Source organism: Somniosus microcephalus, chromosome 24, assembly GCF_052327205.1.
Source record: "Somniosus microcephalus isolate GS21.2 chromosome 24, FLI_Smic_1.0, whole genome shotgun sequence".
Lineage (NCBI taxonomy): Eukaryota > Metazoa > Chordata > Chondrichthyes > Squaliformes > Somniosidae > Somniosus > Somniosus microcephalus.
Window position 1 is genome coordinate 175,303 of NC_141010.1, and position 14,613 is coordinate 189,915.

A 14,613-nucleotide genomic window follows, 5' to 3' on the forward strand; every position below is an offset into this window, starting at 1 on the left:
CTGGGTCAATGGTTTTCGGTATTAGATGTCCCCTTCCAATACTGACACTCCCAGGGACTCTGCAAATTCTGACACACTCTGGAGACCACTGCAAATACACACCTCGGAACCGCCCACCGTCCCCTCCCCCCACAATCCTACCTTCTGAAAGACCCTAACTACCAAAATGAAAACAGTGCAATCACCAGTGTACAGCACAGGAGGCCATTTGGCCCATCGTGCCTGTGCCGGCTCTTTGAATTAGTCCCACACCCCTGTTCTTTTCCCACAGCCCTGCAAATTTCTCCTTTTCAAGTATATATCAATTCTCTTTTGAAAGTTACTATTGAATCTGCTTCCACCGCCCTTTCAGGCAGCGCATTCCAGATCACAACAACTCGCTGCGTAAAAAAATGTCTCCTCATCTCCCCTCTGGCTCTTTTGCCAATCAACTTCAATCTGTGTCCTCTGGTTACCGACCCTCCTGCCAGTGGAAACAGCTTCTCCTTATTCACTCTCAAAATACTGTTCTAGTAGGTTAACCAATACAGAAATCCGACATCCGTGCAGATTCCTTAGAAGCCCAGTTTGACCTATGACACAGGCCTCTCAGTGATTTGTAAAACAGTTCTACAACATTAATTTAGTTGATGTGACACTCCCAGGGCTGTGCTGAGGGAGTGCTGCACTGTCGGAGGTGCCGTCTTTTGGTATGAGACCTTAAACCGAGGCCCCATCTGCTCTCTCAGGTGGATGTAAACGATCCCATAGCACTATTTCGAAGAGGAGCAGGGGAGTTCTTCCTGGTGTCCTGGCCAATAGTTATCCCTCAATCAACATCATTAAAACAGATTATCTGGGTCATTATCACATTGCTGTTTGTGGGAGCTTGCTGTGTGCAAATTGGCTGCCGCATTTCCTACATTACAACAGTGACCACACTTCAAAAAGGTATTTAATTGGCTGTAAAGCGCTTTGGGACGTCCGGTGGTCGTGAAAGCCGCTACAGAAATACAAGTCTTTCTTTTTATTTCTTAGAGATTTTCACATTGACGTGTTCTAACAGGCAATCAAATGCAGGGTCTGTGGGGCGGGTGGGTGGTCCATGGTTAGTGTACTTTGACCTATTATTTTCAATCAGTTCCAATACAAAACAGTTCATCCGTTACAATATTACTAAGGATTTTGAAAAAAACATTTATATTTACTCAGTCCCAAAAACAGACAAGGCGGCACAATGTGGTGCAGAGTTAGAGACTAGCCTTTCACTACAGGTATTGGGAATAGGCTTCAAATACCTGCTGGGAGATGGGGTGAAATACTATATGTTGAGTGAAGGGCCCTACATAAAATGTCTTACACCTCCTCTGTACCCATCTTCCGTTTCTTCACTTGTCCCATTACTACCCCCCTTTCTATGAAACATACAAGATTCTGAGGGGGATTGACAGGGTAGATGCTGAGAGGTTGCTTCCCCCTGGCTGGAGAGTCTAGAACCAGGGGTCACAGTCTCAGGATAAGGGGTCGGCCATTTAAGACTGAGATGGGGAGGAATTTCTTCACTCAGAGGGTTGTGAATCTTTGGAATTCTCTGCACCAGAGGGCTGTGAATGCTGAGTCTTTGAGTATATTCAAGGCTGAGTTATATAGATTTTTGGACTCATGGGGAATCAAGGGATATGGGGATCGGGCGGGAAAGTGGAATTGAGGTCGAAGATCAGCCATGATCTCACTGAATGGTGGAGCAGGCTCGAGGGGCTGAACGGCCGACTCCTGCTCCTATTTCTTATGTTCTTATGTTCTTTTGCCTTGCACCATCATCCCTTTTGTCATGTAATCATTCCTGCCACCAATATTCCAGTTAGTCTTTTTGGGTTCCCAGCCCATTTAAGGGGCTGCGCGGGCCCTTTAAAAATACTGCGCACGCACGGTTCTCCCCACTGAGAAGCCAGTGAGCCGGCTGCGCGGGAGGTCCAGAGAGCTGCGCATCCACGCAGCTTAAAGGGAACATCGCTCTCCACCCATTAAATCTCTAACTTTTTCCAGTTCTGATGGGATGGTCATCGACTCCGTTTCTCTCTCTCCACAGATGCTGCCTGATCTGCTGAGTATTTCCAGCAGGTTCAGATATTATTTCAGATTTCCAGCATCTGCAGTATTTTGCTTTTGACTAAATGTGTCTAGTTGGTCTTGATTCTGAACTTGCGTAAGTAGATATCATAAAGTATGAGAGAAGCTCCCCGTGTATCTCTTGTGGATTGTTAATCTAACTTTCCTTTCACTAATATTCAGACCACTGCAACATGTCTACCGTATACAATACTTGTGTGATTTGTCATTCTGTTTTTAAAAAAAAAAGTGGGGCCATCACTACAGATGTGTTAATGGGAGAAGTAGTTAAGATCCAATGGGCACAGCAATGTGAAGCATCTGGAAGCCACATCGAACTGAATGGACGTCACTTGTTAATCCACTGACAGAGTTCACGGTGGATCAGTCCTGAAGCTACGCAGGTGTTTCCGTGTTCTAACAGTTTAAACGTCTCGTCCGAAGGCACAGTCTATCCCAAGCGGCCAGGAGCGTTCATCTGCCAACAGCTCAGGATCTTCTGGAAAATGTGGGAGGGATGAATTTTTTTTTTTTTTCTTGGAAGGCTCTGGGCGTTCATTGATCTTTGTGACAGTGAGTAGGTTGAGCTCAACATCTGCTGGTGCTCAAAATAATTCTGCACAACTCCACCGGGGAGACAAGTCCCCGAAAGATGTTCTCGACAGTCCATCGTGGAGCCTCCCATCTGTGCGGGAGGCCAGCTGCAGAAAAAAAGTACAGTTTGACTGAGTGACAAAAGGCACAAAGGTCATTGTGCACGGAATATGCAACCATTATAGTCCTCAAAGAAACGGTAGGCAGATTAATCTTTACAGTTCAACAATCAGATTGCCCTGAGGATAAGCAACAGTCAGTTACTGAGAGCCAAATAACCTTTAATCTTAGGCTTCTTAAAGCAAAATACCCGTACACAACCGACGAGACAGTAACAACTTACATTTATATAGCTCTTGAAAAGAGAAGGCTGAGGGGGTGACCTAATAGAGGTCTTTAAAATTATGTAAGGTTTTGATAGAGTGGATACAGAGAGAATGTTTCCACTTGTGGGGACGAGCATAACTAGAGGCCATCAATATAAGATAGTCACAAGGAATCCAATAGGGAATTCAGGAGAAACTTCTCTACCCAGAGAGTGGTGAGAATGTGGAACTCGCTACCACAGGAAGTGGTTGAAGTGAATAGTATAGATGCATTTAAGCGGAGGCTACTTAAGCATGGAGTGTGAGGGCTGCATGGTGGAATAGTTATGTGATTGTGAGCATAGAGAGATAGGGAATGGGTAAGGGTGCATGGATGTGAGTGTCTAGTGGTATGTGGAGGAAGAGATTGCTAAAGCTGAGTGCTGGTGAGGAAAGGCAATGGGGATCAGATTGAGGGTGATGGAAACTTCATACAGTACTTACTTTTCCAGTGCGATGCAGGTCATGGAATCTTTTCCTGCACTGCATCCAGGTGCGCCGTGTGAGCCCCAAGGAGTTGACTTCACCAGCCACCTGTAGCCACACAGCCTTGGTCTGACTGGGAGGCCTCTTCCTCCCTGAAGAAGGGAACAGGACTTCCCTGTGGGCCCTAGCACCATCCAGCAATGCCTGGAGTGAAGCCTCATCAAATTTGGGGGCAGCTCTTTGCAAAGTCTGTAGGTATTATGGCGAATTAATACACAGACTACAAGAGTAACTTTAACAGGACTTTACTATTCGAAGGTCAGGGTGAATCTGCCCAATAAATCCTGACACAGCACTTATATACTGGTGTGGTCACCGTCGGTATTACAGTATACAGCAGCCAAGATAAAGTAGTGCCACACCTAAAATAGTTCTCTTAAAGGTGGACGGTTACATACAATATTTCTCTTAAAGGTAGAACAGTTACATACACTACAATCCTCCCTTTTTAGCTTACAACATACTTATTCCCCATTAACATAACATCATAACATATATACAATTTATGCAAAACAGTTCACAGATTCAGTCTCTCTGGAGGCTTCCTGACTCTGTCCGGATAACGCCTCGGTGGTGTAGTAGTTTTCGGAGGGGTAGTAGGTTCTTCTGGCAAGGTCGATTCGGCTTGAAGGACAGTGTCAGGTTCATCTGATTCCAGTATTACCAGATCGGAGGTAGGTGCTCTGGGTATCTCTGCTTCAACATTAGCCGTGTAAGGTTGTGGAGTAGGTTGGTCCTTTGTGGATGACCCTATGATCTGGTCAACATGGCGCCTTATTATGCTGTCACCAATGTCCACGGTATACATCAGCGGCCCTAGCCTTTTCCCAATAGTTCCAGGCTGCCATTTCTCGGTACGGTAGTCCCGGGCCAAAACTTGTTGACCTATCTGAAAGGATCTAGTTGGCCTTTCATTCATGCCCTGAAATTGCCGGTTCTCTACATCCCTTCTGACGTTTGGCTTAATCAAATCCAGCCGGCATCTTAGTCTTCTATTGAAAAACATCATGGCGGGAGTTTGGTTTGTGACCGCATGTGTTGCATTCCTGTACGCCAACAAGAAGTTATCTACCTTATGTTGTAGGTTGATGTCTTCATTACCCATGGCCTTTATGGCCTTCTTGAAGGTCTGGACAAACCTTTCAGCTAATCCATTGGTGGCGGGATGGTATGGGGCTGACGTGTAGTGCTTGACCCCATTCCTTTTTAAGAACTTCCTGAATTCTTCGGACACAAATTGCGGTCCATTATCAGAACAGATCTGTTCCGGCAGCCCATTCCTGGCAAATATGGTCCTTAATACTGTGATGGTTTTTTCCGTGGTGGTGGAGGACATCTTTATTACCTCCGGCCACTTGGAGTGTGCATCCACCGCGATTAGAAACATTGAGTCCATAAATGGACCAGCAAAGTCGACGTGTACCCTTTGCCAAGGAGATGAGGGCCACTCCCATGGATGCAGAGGAGCTTGTGGTGGCGCGTTTTGGACCTTCTGGCATCCTAGACAGCTCTTGGTTATTTCTTCGATGTCTCCATCAATACCTGGCCACCACACAAACGCTCTTGCTAGGTTCTTCATTTTCACTCCACCCAGATGCCCCTCGTGAAGCTCCTTTAGCACCTTATGCTGAAGTTTGGGTGGAATCACCACTCTAGATCCACACATCAAGGTTCCTCGGCACACTGACAGCTGTTCTTTTCTTTGCGAAAATGCGGGCAGCGTTGGTTCGCCATGTGCTGGCCATCCCTCCACTGTTAAATCATAGACTCGTGAGAGAGTCGGGTCATTTCTTGTTTCATTTTCGATCATCGAATTTGTTACTGGTAGACATTCCACTATGGATGAGTGGAACATCTCTACCGGGTCCACTGTAGCCGCCTCTTCTACTACTGGCAACGGTAGGCGCGATAACCCATCAGCATTTCCATGCTGTTTGGACCTTTTGTATTCGATGTCATATTGGTGTGCCCCAAGTAACACGGACCACCTCTGTAGCCTTTGCGCTGTCATAGTGGAAACGGCCTTGTTAGGGTTGAATATGGACACCAACGGCTGGTGGTCTGTCAGTAATGTGAACTTCTTGCCCTGCAGGTAATGATTGAATTTCTTTACTCCCCACACAAGGCTGAGGGCCTCCCTATCTATCTGAGCATAATTTCGCTCAGCGGAGGTCAATGATCGGGACGCAAATGCGACTGGCCTTTCCAAGCCATTTGGTAACTTGTGTGAAAGTACTGCTCCAATTCCATAAGGGGAAGCATCACAAGCTAGACGAAGAGGTAACGTTGGGTTGAAATGAGCCAACACTTCCTCAGAGGTAATCACCGCCTTGCTTCTGCGAAAGGCCTTCTTACAGTCCTCGCTCCACTTCCATGGTACTTCTTTCCGCAACAGAGCATTCAGCGGATGCAGCACCGTGGATAGATTTGGCAGAAACTTGTGGTAATAATTAATCAACCCCAGAAACGATCTCAACTGTGATACATTTTCCGGAGCGGGGGCCTTCACGACAGCTTCTATCTTGTCAGGTGACTTGTGCAGCCCCTCTTGGTCAATGACATGACCGCAGTACAAGATCTGTTTCTGGAAGAACTCGCATTTCTGGCGATTAACTCGAAGGCCATATTCCTTCAACCTGGTGAGCACCAGTTTCAAATTTGTGAGGTGTTCCTCCTCGTCTTCTCCCGTAATCAGGATATCATCCAAGTAACACTGCGTGCTTGGAATACCCTGTAAGACCTGCTCCATGGCCCTCTGCCAAATTGCTGGAGCCGAAGCTACTCCAAAAACCAGTCTATTATAACGATACAAGCCTCTGTGCGTGTTGATTGTGAGATACTGGCGCGACTCTTCCTCGACTTCCATTTGTAAGTATGCTTGTGCCAGGTCTATCTTGGTGAAGTGTTTCCCGCCAGACAATGAAGCAAAGATATCCTCAATCTGCGGGAGCGGGTATTGTACCGTGTGAAGCACCGGATTAACTGTGATCTTGAAGTCTCCGCAGATGCGGACCTTTCCCGGTCCCCCTGGCTTGTTACTTGATGAAGACTTCATGACGGGAACAATGGGCGTGGCCCACTCACTCCAGTCCACCTTAGACAGTACCCCTGAATGTTCAAGCTCTTCCAGTTCTGCCTCCACAGCAGGTCGTATCGCGTAAGGTACCGATCTGGCTTTGAAAAATTTTGGGCTTGCATGTTCTGCAATCTTGATTTTTGCTTTAATTCCTCTCAGTGTTCCCAGTCCTTGCTGGAATACCTCTTTAGCTTCGTCCAATATTCTGGACAACCGTTCAGGTTTGACATCTTCCTTTCCGGAATCTACCGTCATTGTGTTTAGTGAATGCCAGTCTATCTTTATTTTCCTGATCCACTCCCGTCCCAGAAGTGGTGGACCTCCCTTGGGCAGCACATACATGTCCATCCCTTGGTGATCTTTGTCCTTGTATCTCACCTTGACTTTTATCTTTCCGATGGGGTATACTTTGTGCCCCGTGTATGTCTGCAATACTATCTCCGTATCCCGTAGGGGAATATGTTTGAATAACTTTTTGTAATCTTGCTTATTCATGACCGTCAACGCCGATCCGGTGTCCACTTCCATCTTCACTTGGACTTTTGCAATCTGTAGTGTGACCCAGATAGTTTGTCGGTCAGCTTCTTTACTCACATTGTGAATCCTCAGACTACCCAGTTCCTTGCTGTTGGAGTCTGAGTCCGAATTCTGTTCATCTGGACTCTTCCCAGTCACCTTATGTACCTTTCTGTACTTCTTCTGCGGTGACTTATTATTGCTGGTCTTCTTTCCTGACCGGCATACCTTAGCTATGTGACCAAGCTTGCCACATTTTCTACATTCCTGGTTTTTAAACCAGCATTGGTTCTGGTCGTGTGTTGTCTTCCCACAACGATAACATTTCGTTGTACCCGAAGTCATTTGATCCACACTGAGTACCGCTGTCTTCCGCTGCATTTCTGCCGTGCCTCTCGCTGCGGCTTCGTGCGATGCTGCAATAAGGACAGCCTTATCAAGTGTAAGATCGTTCTCTTCGAGCAGTCGTTTTTGTGTTCCTTCCTTCGACATCCCGCACACGAACTTGTCTCTCAGTGCCTCTGTCAGATTTACCCCAAACTGACAGTATTTTGCTAGCCTACGCAGTTCAACCAGGTACTCCGCGTTGCTTTCCTCTTTTCGTTGCGTTCTCACGTAAAATTTTGATCGTTCCGCTAACATCAGCGGTGCGGGGTTAAAATGATCCTTCAGGACAGCAACAATATTAGCGAAAGACTGATCCGCCGGTTTAGCTGGTGATAGAAGATGCTTCAATAACCCGTATGTCTTCGCACCCATTGAGTTTAGTAAGGTTAGAGCTTTGTCATAATTTGCTATATTATTGACCTTACAATATATCTCGATGCGTTCTACATACGTGGCCCAATCTTCCACATCGGAATCGAAACCGTTGATGTTACTACGCTTAGGCATCTTCACACTCTTCCTGAGAAACAACAACGAAATATTTCTTTAACTTTTTTTTTCAAAATGGCGGTTTCCCGCGCTTGTCTTCTTTCCCCGCCCACTTTCAAAATGGCGGTTTCCCGCTTCTGTCTTCTTCCCCGCCTACTGGCGGCTTCCCGCGTTTCTTCCCCTGGCGGGAGGGGTAAGCTTTTCCCTCGGGCGACGACCGCTGGCTTTCGGGGTTCGCAGCCTGCGCGTCGGCTTCAGTGCGTTCCTTGTTCCCTTTTCTCGGCAGGGCAACCGGCGCTGGGTACAACCCGTTGACGGCGAACAGTTTCAGCCGCTGGGCTGGATCTCGCTCAGTCTCCCTCGCTCGGGCTGTCTCTCCCGCTCGCTCGGGCTCTGTCTCTCCCTCAGCGGCTTCCAATCGCGCCTCCCAGCCCTCTCGCAGTCCGGTGCTTTCCTCCCGGCTGCGGCTGAGTTCTCCGCGATTTATTTATTTTTATATCTTCCCGCGCCTTACGATCCCGGTCGCAGCGCTTCGTGGCCTCGGTCGCTGCCCGGCCTTTTTCACTCCAATCGCGCCTCCCAGCCCTCTCGCAGTCCGGTGCTTTCCTCCCCGGCTGCGGCTGAGTTCACCGCGGTTTATTTATTTTTATATCTTCCCGCGCCTTATGATCCCGGTCGCAGCGCCTCGTGGCCTCGGTAGCTGCCCGGCCTTTTTCGCCGGTCGTGGTCTAGCTGTCTCACGACGCCGTTGCGTCTCCCAGCCCGCTTGTACCGCGGCTTCCGTGCTCCACGCTGCCCCAGTCTCAGCGCCTCTGGGCCCGACTTCTGTCCGGCTCCTTTCCCCCGACCGTGGTCGAGTTCACCGCCCTTATCCTCCGTTTATTTTTTTTATTTTCCCTTTACTCACAGTCACCGTGGCCGACTTGCTTCTCGTGCTGATCGGCTCACTCACCACCGTGGCAGAAGGGACAATCAGTGCCTGTTGCTGATGGAAGGCTTCGTGTCTGAATTCTTCCTTCTTCCTTGCTCTGCAGACTCGAGTTTTCTCTCAGCAGAACGACGAGGGCGGTGCCTCTTCTCGACGCTCGTTAACTGCTTCGGAAGTATTGTTGCCGCAGGGTAAGATCGAACTCGTCGCCACTGTAAAGTCTGTAGGTATTATGGCGAATTAATACACAGACTACAAGAGTAACTTTAACAGGACTTTACTATTCGAAGGTCAGGGCGAATCTGCCCAATAAATCCTGACACAGCACTTATATACCGGTGTGGTCACCGTCGGTATTACAGTATACAGCAGCCAAGATATAGTGCCACACCTAAAATAGTTCTCTTAAAGGTGGACGGTTACATACAATAGTTCTCTTAAAGGTAGAACAGTTACATACACTACACTCTTGCCCTCCCACCGGCCGTTGCTCCTGCAGGCTCCTGTGCCATCTCAATGGTGAAGTTTGGAAGCCTGCAGAAGAAGCAAGGCTTGCTGTGGACCTTAAAAGCAGCAGCAATGATGACGTCATATTCTGCGACTTTCTGACTGGAAATACTCAATTGCCAAAGCTTCCCACACGTTGGAAATCAATTGGCCAATTGAGTTAAAATTGCATCAATCTCACAGACCCATTTAGATTCGTGTGGGAAACACCAAATTCGGGGAACCCGCCAATTCCCCGCACCTGAGTCAAAATCGACCCCGTTGTGTGCAGATAGAGACTCCATTCACAGGGCGGTGGTTAATTGTCAGCATGTCATTGTCAGACAGCCACTTTCATCTCAGTAAATTTGTTTAAATCGACCTAATGGTAAGAAGCATGGGGGACTCCTTTGGAGATGAATGAAAGAAAATCTCAAACTCCTCCACTATCAACCAACTCTTTCAAGGTCTCTGCCTGTCCTCCATCCCCACGTCTGATATTTGTGAGGGGATAATGCACTTATTATTCTCAAAAATTGAGTTGATTGGCTCATCTGCTTCAACCTACTCTATGCCCTCTAACCATCTGAACTCACCCCAGTCCCACTCTCAACACACTCTAGCTTCTCCCCTAGCTCCACCCCAAACCTCATCAGTCACATCTCATGAGATCCACCTCTTGTTCTTTTGACACCCGCCCACTTCAGTTCCTCACCGGTCTGTATCCTCTCCTTGGCCCAGTGCTTACTGATATCAACTGCTCCCTCTCCTCCCTTTCAGAATTGCTGTAATCACCCCATTCCTTAGAAAGCCTACCCTCAACTCTTCTGCTCCCTCCGGTTACCACTCCATTTCTAACTGTCCTTCCTCTTCAAGGTTCTGGAATGTTCCATTGCTACAAATTGCACATCATTCTCTCTTTGACTTCCTTCAATCTGGCTTTGGTCCTTCCCACAACACTGAGTCTGTCCTAGTCAAAGTCACCAATCGCATTCTGTATGACAGTGATGTTTTGGCGTTGTCTCACCTCGATGTCTCTGCACTTTTCCATGTGGTTTGTGACATCGTCCTCTTGCATTGGCTTTTCTCCATGGTCCACCTCCATGGTACTACCCTCGCATAGTTCCACTGCTGCCTGTTCCAATATAACCAGTACAGCTCCAAGAAAAGCTGGGGTGGTTTTCTTTGGAGCAGAGAAGAATTTTAAAATGATGGAGGATTTTTATGGAGTAGATAGGAAGAAACTGTTTCCACTGGCAGGAGGGTCGATAACCAGAGGGGACAGATTTAAGATAATTGGCAAAAGAACCAAGGGCGAGATAAGGAGGTTTTTTTTAACACAGCGAGTTGCTGCGATCTGGAATGCACTACCTGAACGTGTGGTGGAAGCAGATTGAATAGTAACTTTCAAAAAGGAAGTGGATAAATACTTGAAAAGGAAAAGTTTGAAAAGGAAAAATTTGCAAGGCTTACAGGGAACGAGCAGGGGAGTGGGACTAACTGAATGGCTCTTACAAAGCCGGCACAGGCACGATGGGCCAAATGGCCTCCTTCTGTGCGGTAAGATTCTATGATTCATATGAGGGAGAAGGGAATAGAGGGTTATGCTGATAGAGTTAGATGAGGAAACATGGGAGGAGGCTCAAGTGGAGCATAAACGCAGGCAGCGCAAGGAGCGCACGTCAACCCAAGCACCCCACCCACCCGCCCCTTCAACCACCGTCTGCCCCACCTGTGACAGAGACTGTAGGTCCCGCATTGGACTCATCAGTCACCTGAGAACTCATTTTTAATGTGGAAGCAAGTCATCCTCGGTTCCGAGGGACTGCCTGAGAAGAAGAAATGCCGGCATGGACTGGTTGGGCCGAATGGCCTGTTTCTGTGCTGTATATCCCATGTAATCCTAAGTAAGCTCCCACTGAGGTTCAGTTCCATGGGAGCCGGCAGCCCCTCCAATATTACAACCCACATTTATTTGTGCACCCAGAGTATCAGAGGCTGTTTGACTGTGGGGCCACCACCAAGAACAACAACTTGCATTTATATAGCACCTTCAATGTAGTAAAACGTCCCAAGGTGCTTCACAGGAACGATTATCAAACAAAATTTGACACCGAGCCACATAAGGAGATATTAGGACAGAAAGCTTGGTCAGAGAGATAGGTTTTAAGGAGCGTCTTGAAGGAGGAGAGAGAGGTGGGGAGGTTTAGGGAGGGAATCCCAGAGCTCAGGGCCCAGGCAGCTGAAGCCACGGCTGCCAATGGTTGAGCGATGAAAATCAGGGATGCACAAGAGGCCAGGATTGGAGGAGTGCAGAGATCTCTCGGGTTGTAGGGCTGGAGGAGGTTACAGAGATAGGGAGGGGCGAGGCCATGGTGGGATTTGAAAACAAGGATGAGAATTTTAAAACGGGAGCGTTTGTGGACTTGGTTTAATGTCTCATCCCAAAGACGGCACCTCCGACAGTGCAGCACTCCCTTAGTACTGCACTGGGAGTGTCAGCCTAGATTATTGGCTCAAGTCTCTGGAGTGGGGCTTGAGCCCACAACCTTCTGGCAGAGACGAGAGAGTGCTACCCACTGAGCCATGGCTGACACTGAAGGTTTACGGAGTTCTGTAAAGCAGTTGACGGGGGAGGGGGTAAGGGGGGCAGAGACTAAGTTGGTAGGTTTAAAAGGACGAGTGGGAATTAATGCAAGGCAGCCATTCTCAGTGTAAAAGCTAAAGATGTGCTGGTGGCAGAAAAATGCAGTAGGTACTTTCTGGAGCAAGAGAGGCTGCGTCAAAGGTTATCGAGAATTGGAGAGTTGAAGGTTGGGGGAGGAGATCATTAATGAAACTGGGGAGGCAAACAGTAGTTTTTTTAATCAAGAGTTATATACAAAAGAAGATTTTCCAAATAGGCATTAATCTATGTATTGAAGGGAAGGTGCCTACACCTTTAAGAGCCAAATGCAAACCCTCAGCGGCAACATCCATCAGATTCGACCAAGACTGAAGATCTCGCTTCTGCAGACAGTTTATTGGATCTGATGGCACTCATCTGCTTTTTAATTTGCTCCCCCAGTTGTCAATCACCGTGTCCGGGCGAAATGATTTGGTATTCACCCCCCATGAAATAAACAAATTAAAACCGGGTGGCATCATTATTTCTAATGAAATCTTTGAGCCAGAATCGGATTTTGCACCGAGAATAAAACCCAACTGCAAAGGGACAAAAATCCCAGCATTTTATTTTTTTGCATTTAGAGTTTTCGCTTTTTTTTTGCCAATTAGACGAGGTTTTTTGCAAACGGGAGTGCAATTTGCAATCCCAGGACTCGTATTTACCTTGATGCAAGTTGTTGAAAAATCTGCAACAACAAAAAAAAATTAAGTAATATTTAAACACAAACCTGTCGGATAAAACGCAATGACAAACCATCTCTCGTGGACCCCACGGCCACCGCCTTGCAGCTGTGTCGGATCCCCATTTCTTACAGGACGTAGATGATATAGGAGAGAATCACCAAACTCACAATGGCAAAAAACATGAGCAGAAAAATGTCCAGCATTCTGAATAGATTGAAAAAGAGAGTGAGAGGATTCTGATACACTGGCTTTCAATGATGACTCGTTTTTAAAAGGGGGGGGGGGGGCGCAAAAGAGTGAGACACCAAGAGCCTATTGAGGGAAGTGCATAATGACTTGAAGTCAATAGTCACAAACTGAGAGAGCAGCGATCAGAATTAGGAAATCAAGTCAGGGCTGCTGCTACCCCAGATCCGTTAGACTGTGTGGTGTGTGTGTGGGGGGAGGGGGGAGGATAGGGTTGGACTGGGTTGTGGTCAGCGCTCCTCCAAATCAGGCCTCTTCTGCATCCCCCAACTTCCTTCGCCCCCACCATTGGCGGCCGTGCCTTCAGCCGTCTAGGCCCCAAGCTCCGGAATGCCCTCCCTAAACCCCTCCCCTCTGACTCTCCTTTAAGATGCTGCTGAAAACCAACCTCTTTGACCAAGCTTTTGGTCACCTGTCCTAATATCTCCTTATGTGGCTCGGCACCAAATGTTGTTTGATAATCGCACCTGTGAAGCGCCCTGGGATGTTTTACTACGCTAAAGACGCAATATAAATGCAAGTTGTTGTTGGTGTAAACATCTGACATGGTCAAACTGGCATTCGGCTATCGATGGTCTTTGTGTCGATTAGTCTGCCCACCAGAAAATGTCCCTGGCTGACTTCCTGGTCTGAGTAAGCTGATCGCAATGGGATGCTTGTAAGAGATATGAAAATTAACTAGCGACGGAGAAGAAAAAATCAACCATGATCCCTGCTAGAGTCTGTGTGGATGTAGGGGGAGGACCATACCTTGAGAACCTACTGTCAACAAGGGCAGACGCAATGACGCAGTCCAACACTGCCTTCGGTGTGCCAGTGCAGCCTTCGGTCGCTTGAGGAAGGGTGTTTGAAGACCAGGACCTCAAACCCAGCACCAAACTCATGGTCTACAGAGCAGTAGTGATACCCACCCTCCTGTATGCCTCAGAGACATGGACTATGTACAGCAGGCACCTCAAAGCAGTGGAGAGGTACCACCAATGCTGCCTCCGCAAGATCGTGCAAATCCATTGGCAGGATAGGCGCACCAACATCAGTGTTCTCGCTCAGGCCAACAGCCCCAGCATCGAAGCTTTGCCCACGCTCGATCAGCTCCGATGGACGGGCCACATCGTCCGCATGCCCAATACAAGACTCCCAAAACAACACTCTACTCGGAGCGCCAACACGGCAAAAGAGCCCCACGTTGGCAGAGGAAACACTTCAAGGACACCCTCAAAGCCTCCTTGAAAAAGTGCAACATCCCCACCGACACCTGAGAATCCCTGGCCCAAGACCACACAAAGTGGAGGAGAAGCATCCGGGAAGGCGCCGAACACCTCGAGTCTCTTCGCCGGGAGCAAGCAGAACCCAAGCGCAAACAGCGCAAGGAGCGCACGTCAACCCAAGCACCCCACCCACCCGCCCCTTCCACCACCGTCTGCCCCACCTGTGACAGAGACTGTAGGTCCCGCATTGGACTCAGTCACCTGAGAACTCATTTTTAGTGTGGAAGCAAGTCATCCTCGGTTCTGAGGGACTGCCCAAGAAGAGGGGAAGGACTGGGCTGTGGTCTGCACTCCTCCAACTCTGGCCTCTTGTGCATCCCTCCCTTCCTTCGC

At 48.1% G+C, this 14,613-nt stretch overlaps 1 long non-coding RNA gene across 1 annotated transcript; it reads right to left on the reverse strand.

Moving 5' to 3' along the window:
* Window positions 1-916: 916 nt before the first annotated feature.
* Window positions 917-14,247, reverse strand: LOC147100931 (uncharacterized). The gene is made up of 2 exons (XR_015073425.1): window positions 12,811-14,247; window positions 917-2,789 (listed from the first exon to the last, which is right to left on the reverse strand). It is a non-coding gene; the product is annotated as an uncharacterized LOC147100931 (long non-coding RNA).
* Window positions 14,248-14,613: the final 366 nt, after the last annotated feature.